Raw genomic sequence first — 8,209 nt, 5'->3', positions numbered from 1 at the left:
AAAATTTGTTTGTTGACTCCTGTTAATTTCATCTTGGAATATGAATGATTTTACTGAAATTGACTTTGGAATGAAATAACTGACTCTGGTCTGTTGTGCTCCTTCCATGATGTATTTCTAAGAGACGACATCAGGTTTTACCACCTCTATATTGTTTTCCTGATTATTTCTGACTATTCTGATTATCCTTTAGTATTTCGTACTAAAGAAGTCCTTGAGCTTTAAGGCATGGGCTTAAAATCAAGTCAATTATGGCTTGACTCCTTTTGAAGAGTTAAATGGAGAAGAGTAGCTAGTAGGGCCATCATTCTTTTAGGAATTTATGCTATTCTTTTGAAATAGCACAGTGTTCTGGATTCAACACCAACAGATAGCCAACTTCACAGTTGCTTTTAAAAGAAAATCTCCAGTGGCTGTAACAGACCCTAAGGTAAATTGTGCTTGTTTACGTTTCTCCTTCAGATGTTTGTCTTGCAGAATAAAAGTAAAGCCCTGCAAGGTTTGAATTCTGCTCACTGTACATTTTTGACAGCATGTAAAAGTTCTGCAATCTAGGATATTGCCTCCTGTTAGCATTCCTGCAGTGTTTGTTACTGAGAAGCTGATAGCATTTCTCCCTCTGTCTGACCTTCCATGAAGACTCACAAGGCTAACCAGACACTGAATGTCATACCCAACACAAAAATTTGCATACAGGGTCAGAAGAAAATAATTTTAAAAAGGAGGACTGCTCCCCGAAGTCCACTAAGATTTTTGAGCACACAATTTCTTACTATTTCTGCTTTTGGAAATGTTAGTTTGATCGAGGCTTGGTTGGTTGGACTCCAATCTTAACCATGCTCCATGATCCCACTTAGAAAAAGATACAATCCTAAAATTGCTATTGCTAAGGGAATTTTGTTCTTTACAAGCTAATGTGAGCTTGAACAGAACCCTGGATTAAATGCTACCTCTTTGATTTGTGAAAAAAAGTGGAAGTGCCAAGAGCTGGGCTCTCCAGGGAGCTGAATCCCACAGTCCCTTAATTTAGGGAGCAATCTCATTGCACTCTGGAGCAGCCACATTTTTGTAGGCCTTGGCACTGTGGTAAACATCTGGGAGATATTTGCCATAAAATGAAGGCTCTAAATGCTTGTACAATCTGATATGTGTACTTGTCTCTGCAGAGTACTGCCATGGAGTAATTTCTGAAAAGAAAACCCTCAAGTCTTTCTGTCATTAATCCCTTTCTAAGGAAGAACAAGAATCATTCATGAGTTTTGCACTGGCTCCAGATAGACCGACAGAAAGGAGAGAGTGCCCAGTGTTTGTTCCTTAGAAATCCATTCTTTCTGGAAAGACAGGAAGAAAATGTTTGATGTTCACAGGCTGCAAAACTGGCTTTTGAGGGCCTGAACTCCAATACTGTCACTTTGCCAAGAGCAGGAAGCTCCTGATTGCTCCCTGCATGCATTCACTTCAGGGAACAGTGAATGAACTCCTTGGGGGAGGAGATGAATTTCTAATGTAAGTGAGTACAGTACAGCTCTAAAGGAAAAAATACAAATGCCAGGTTCAGAAATTTGCAGTTGGCCATTGGCATGTTTAGAGCTTGCATATGATAAAGCAGTTTTTGCTGATTATTTCTATCCTGCCATGTATACTGATGTTGGTTTGCTGATGATGATGACGCAGCTCAGGTATCTGTATAATGGTAACTTCTTACAGTCTTTGCCCATTTACCTCATGCAATCTTCAATTTTTATTATATCAGTTTAGCATATTTAATTATAGAGACTGGCATGGGGGAAAAAAAAACCTTTGTTCTCAAAACTACTAGCATCTTGCTGGATGTTTTACAGTATGTGGTGGTTGCAGTTTTAACACCAAAAGTTCTCTCTTCTTTCACTCCAGAACACCAACTTCAGGAAGATGAAAATCCTCAAAAGAAATGATCTTTGTATGAAATATCCTGCTTTCACTTAAGTAAGACTGAAATGAGTTGAAAACGGCACTCTGTGTTCTGGCTCTCCCTTTCCAGAAAGGGAAATCTGCATCCAGATTCTGTAGATTACACACAACTGCATTGCTGGTGATATGCTAACCCTAGATTCTTATTTTATTCTTTTATCTCTTCCTAGATCTGGGGGGCAGGCATCTGCCTTTGAATTGCATATTTGTATTTTTGTATTTGGGTTTATCTTCAGTTCTAGGAAGTAACAGTTTGTTATTCATTGACCGAAAAATAGAAGCCACCGGTGAAAGTCCTTTAACTTTTTACAGCTTTGGCTATTTGTGTAAATCACAATTCTTGTAGAATATATGTAAGTTTGGGGTTTTTCTTGTGTTTGTTGGTTGGTTTCACTTTGTTTTTAATATATTAATTAGTGCTCAACCAAGAATGTACTTTATCAATAAATGCAGCATCCAGCAAACCCTGGATCACACTGAAACTCCTGGTGAAATTTGGAAACTTTGTTATAAAATATTGGCCCTGCTACTGTCTGTTAATTTCATCCTACCATTTTAATTTTGTACCAAGAAAGAAAAAACTGGGCAACTTCAAAACTATGTAGAGTAGTGGTGGCTATAAGTCACAATGTTGAAAGCTAAAATAGTGTTAAGAATTGTCCCTTGATCACACAGGCAAATTGGAAAGGGGTTTCCAGCTTAGAACAGAACTAACATCTGTTATACCCCTGAAATCAGTCCTCTATTACCACCATCTTGCTAGTGAACCAGTGCTAGCTGGAAGAACTAGATAGATTGATTCAGTAAATGTTAAATTAAAGTAGAAAATCTTTTGTAATAACTGGAAGAAAAGAACAAAGTGAAATTACCATTACCCAGGTAGCAGGACTAAAAACAGATGCAGTATTAGTCAACATCCCATGTACTCCCCTCCCCGCAGCTTGAACTGAAATGCAAATCTGTTCTGCTTAGAGCACAGTGGTGGCCTGGCTTCTCACTGCTGCATGTGCACATTTACCCCAGGGAAGAAATACTGCTCCCCAGGATGCTTCCCTGAGCAGTGAGATTTGAAGCAAGTGACTCATGACTGCACAAGGACAGCACGTGACGCAAGATGCAGACAGGACAAGCTGCTGAGAGAGGCAATTCATGATAGCCAGCCTTATTCCTGCTGCCGGGAAAGGCCCTGTTCTTTCCAGCTGTAGCTATGTTTTATAAAACAAATTTACGTTGTGTCGCAGCTTCAAGGTTAAATATTAAAAATCAGGTACTGAAATGCCTGTGGAATCAAACCATTCAGAGCAATGAAATAGCACTTTTTTGTTTTCTTCTTTTGCTTTTGGTTTGAAAGCAAAATGAAAACATTTGTGTGCATTGCTGTAATGCTATTATCGTGACCACGTCGTACTGTACTGCACCACAGCTGATTGCTTGTCCTACCTCACTGCTTGCCAAAGCAGAGTTTTGTCTGCTGCTGCAAATATGCTAGTGGTTGGCAAAGAGCTATCTATGCAAAGAGCATGTATTCTGCTACATCTTTAACCCTGGTGAATGAGAAGGTGGTAGTGAGGTGGGGTTTGGCTTCTTCTCCCAGATAACAGTGGTGGGATGAGAGGGAATGGCTTCAAGTTGTACCAGGGCAGGTTCAGGTTGGATGTTAGGAAACATTTCTTCTCAGAAAGAGCTGTGAGGCAGTGGCACAGGCCGCCCAGGGAGGTCGGGGAGTCACCATCCGTGGAGGTGTTCAAGGATGTGACACTGAAGGACATGGGCAATGGCCATGATGGGAATGGGTGTGGTGGTTGGATTAGGTGATCTTAGAGGTCTTTTCCAACCTTAATGATTCTGATTCTATGAATTATTAAACAAGCACTAAAAAGAGGTAACTGGGAGTAAACACCTAATAATGAGAGTTACTTTTCACCAACATCAGGTAACAGGTGGTAAGAACATTCAGCCTGGATCCTGAAGGCACAAGCATGAGCATCCAGGATAAAACTGCAAGCTGTCCCTCAGCACTACAGCTCTCTTAGCAAACTGAAGGAGGGCCTTCTGCTTCCCTTTGATTAACTCCACAATGGTGTTACACGGACACTAGAAACAAAATATGCGGGCAACAGTACCTATGGAAATATTCATGTCCAGTTACTGGGAACTGTACCAATGCAAGGGATATTTCAGCTGGTGATTTCACAGCAAAGTGATCTTGCATTGTTTTTTTAAAAAGAAGTAATTTTAGCCTTATCTTTCTGAAGGAGGTGTGGTTGAGGATCAAGAATCCCACACTATACAGTCCTGAACTTTATCTTGTGACAGTGATTATTTTAAAGAAATTTGTTCTTGCTGGCCCGTCTCCCATTGTGACATTCGGTCACTGGTGTATTATTCAACTCACTTTGATTGATACACCAGTTCACGTGAGGATTGCAAGGCTGGACCTAGCATCTGGAGCTGAGATGTTTCGTATTCTCCTCCCTCATGCCCCACTGGGATGATAATTTTGTGAAAAGAATCAGAATATACTGAGTTGTTGCAAGTCAGTGATAAAGAGCAGATTCAAATCAGAGGTAGAAGTGAATGGATACTCCACTGTGCTCTTCTGATCACCTCCTCTCTTAATTATTACCATTTAATCACTACAAGGCCAGGCTGTTCAAAATTTCAAAAGTGATAGGAGAAGACTGCAGTTTCCAGTACAGAATTATATGTATCATATTTACTATTTACTGCTTGCTATACTGTTTCCCTCAATTCTGCTTAAAGAAGCAGTCCCACAGTTTTTCTGCAGGCTGCTTTTTCACCAAAGATGAATGCATATCAGCCTTGCTAGTTTGCAGGCTTAACGTCACGTGAGGTTTCTGCAAAGCAGCCATGGCTGTTGCTCTTTTAGTACTGGAGATGGGAGCTCTGTGAAACGCTTTGGCATAGCCATTCTAATTTCACCGTGCAGAACAGGTGTGATGGCAAAATCAATTTTCAATCATCTGCTTTCTTTCGCTGAGAAAATGGCTTTCCTGCCATTATTGACATTTTCTGACTACATTAATCATTTCCATAAACAAGATACAAAATCTGATTGAAGACCCTCTCTTTGTTCATCTCTGATCAAGCTGAGTGCTTCCTATTTTTGGCAGCCCCATAGTTTTTCTACTGTGCTTATGCAGAAAATCCAAGCTATATGGTCATGTGTCTGTTCCTCTGCTCCAAGGCAAAATTAATATACAGCTACTAACATTCAGAAAATATATTTCTTCTGCTAGTTATGCAAAAACAAATGAACTGAAGATAAAAGCAATCTTCCAAAGCAATCTCTTCTTGTGCTTTTCACAATCTTTTGCGTAATGGAAGTAACTCCTCCACTATGGACATCATTTTATTCCCTTCATCTTTGTAGCTGTGTGCTACATGTACTGGTAGGTTGTTACTGGAGTTGTCCTTTTATTATGATACAGAAACCATTTCCTCCTAAGATTGTGCATCAACATTGACAATACTCGACTAGAGACCCTATGAAGGCTGAATATGAAGCAAGGATTCCTTTATATGTCTTGTAGGCTGTATTTCTGTTCATGCTGTCTAAAAGCTGATTACCTTCAGTGCAATGCTGCGACACTGTTGTCTCATGCTAAGCTGGTTATTCACTGTGATCTCACAACATCTTCATGCCCTGTCCACTGGAATTCCAAAGGGTAGCAAGACAGACCTTGGAAGGTACAGCTCATGCAACAAATGGCCAATAAAGCTGTTCTGTCTGCTCAGGAGCAAAGATAAGGTAGGAAAAGATGTGGACTGCTGGCTGGCCAATTTTTTGTATTACTCCAGGTCTGTTTTGCTTTATGGTGCAATGACCGGGTTAAGGGGAAGTGTAGAAGGAGAGTATAGGAAGAACAAAAAACATCTGTGGAACATAGCCATTTGTTGGTAAACTGTTGTCTTCTGGCCTATCTGCTCTTCATCAAATCATTATTGTCTTTTTTGATTTTTTGACAATATTCTGCTCTAATTGAGGAGAAGTGATTTGAAGGGACAGGCTAACTTAAAAGCAAAACAAACAACAACAACAAAACAAAACAAAACAAAAAAACCTGCATGCATCAAACTCCATGCAGAGTCCAGTGACAGGTCAGGAGATTGAGGTGTCATCTCAGCAAGTACCGTGGCAGCAGCTGTAGTGGAGAGCTTTGGATAGCTTCCCTGTTCGCTTACATTTGATCTGACCTGGACTTTTTTCCTCTTCTAATGAAGGTCCCTGTCACATATTAAATTGGTATTGCTCTCTGCAATTAGTAGCCCCTAGATTTGGCAGAGTACTTGTGAGTTGATTTTCTTTGTTTGTTTTCAGAGAGAGCAGGCTTGAGGACAGCACAGCAGAATGCATAGTGACTGTGGAGTTGAAGTCTAGTTTTACTTCCTCTGACACACTCATTTTCCTGACAAAGGGGACTACTTCTTAAGCAATGAATGGAGCAAAATCTGAAAAAATAAAAACGAAACACTGCTCAGAAACACTGGGTGATCACACTTAGGTGAACTGCTTTCTGGAAAGGAAGGAACTGATCTGTGGGCTTTGCTTTACTTGTGACAACTTCTTTAGTGTACAGATGTATAAATTCACCATATTTTGAAAAATTGTGGTGCTTGATATTCAGCTGCTGTTGAGTCATCCCCTTGCTTACGTTTGGTTGCGTGTTCAGGTTCCACTGCTTAATCCTCTACATATACATACATTGCTTAGAGCACAAAGGAAGGTTTCAGCTATTCCTCCTGGGTATAAAGACTGTTAGGAGGTTGGAGGACTGCTTTCAGAATATTAAGAAGATTGCAGTAATCCTGCATAGAAAGGGTTTCTCCATTTCCCTGGAGAAACAGTATGTGTTTGTTGCCCTGTAAGAAACACTGTCAGCAGCTGCAGGGGCTCTGCATCTGCAGGCTCACTGCCTTCATATGGAGGGCTTCAGCACAGCTACCCACACTGTAGTTCCTCTGCTCACATGTACAAGCAGTCTATTATCAGCTGTGCTTGCTATATCAGGCTTCCCTGGGCATATTCCTTGCTTTGCCTACGTGGTCAAATAGCTGCCGTACAAAACCCACAGTCAGGCTTTAATAAATGCATGAGGTGTACTTTCCTTCTTGGGGGAGGAACTTGCTTCGGTGAGAATGTCAGACGTGCTCAGGCTGTTTTTAGAACCAACAGCTGTAAGTGCCAGAACTTCCTGACATCTTCTGTATATCACTATGTATGAAGGGAACTATACAGCCAGGGCAGACTCTAAAAGGACAGAAACAAACTAGAAATGTCAGTGCACAGCTGCCTTCTGAGAGGCCGAGTCTGTCCCAGCAATACTGTGCAACCAGTGAGATACGTTATTTGAGTTGTGTCCCAAAGGAATACAGTTTAGTGCTGGGGGAGAAAAAGCAGAAAAAAAAAGGACAACATCTGTATTCCAACAAGTGCCCATAAAGCTGGAAGAAGGCAGAAGACACCTTACTCTTCTTCTTTTTTTTTTTTTTTTTAAATAAGTTGTCAGCTTATGCTCTGAAGTCTAGGATTGCTTACTTGGGGAAAAGACGATGCTTTCATGTCAAGAATGCGTATTTTGCTCCACTTAGGAAAAGCAGCTCAAATTCTAACACAGTTCTGTAAGCCTTAGAGAGGAAAAAAATCTGATGGTCTATGGTCTGTTACAAGTATTGCCTTAAGCTCTTCAGAGTTCATGAAAGCAGACTTTACTTGCCAACCTTGCTCCTCAAGTCTCCTGCCTCATACTGGCACAGCAAATGGAAGCTGGAACCTCACTTTATTCTCCTTTTTGCCTTAGGGTAACATAGATACCAGTCAGCTGCCTGGTTTGAGCATGGAGGGACAAGAGCCTGATATGTTGTTGTTGTTGAGAGTACAGGTAGGAATGGGACAAGGAGAAGTGGAAGAGAAAATTGAGAATAAAAATGATGGTAGTTTAAGAGTGATTACTGGAAACAGAGACTACATAGTTAAGAACACACATTTAGGAAATATGGAAAGAAAGAAAACAGTGGAATTGCCAAAGAGAAATGGCATTTACTGGGGAGGATAGAATAGTTCAAATCAGATGAAAAAAACAGAAGACTGTAACAAAAAAACAAAAACAAAAACGAAAGTGAAGAAAATGTGAAAGAGGTTAAAACCTGGCAATCAACTTTGGCTCTCGGTATACTAAATTGATGAGAGGAGGAAATCCAGGCGTTAAGTCTTGCAAAGGAGGGATAGGAAGTGGGT

This window comes from Tympanuchus pallidicinctus, unplaced genomic scaffold, assembly GCF_026119805.1.
Source record: "Tympanuchus pallidicinctus isolate F22 unplaced genomic scaffold, pur_lepc_1.0 scaffold14, whole genome shotgun sequence".
Lineage (NCBI taxonomy): Eukaryota > Metazoa > Chordata > Aves > Galliformes > Phasianidae > Tympanuchus > Tympanuchus pallidicinctus.
The sequence above is the reverse complement of the archived record's forward strand: the minus strand, read 5'-3'. Positions refer to the sequence as shown.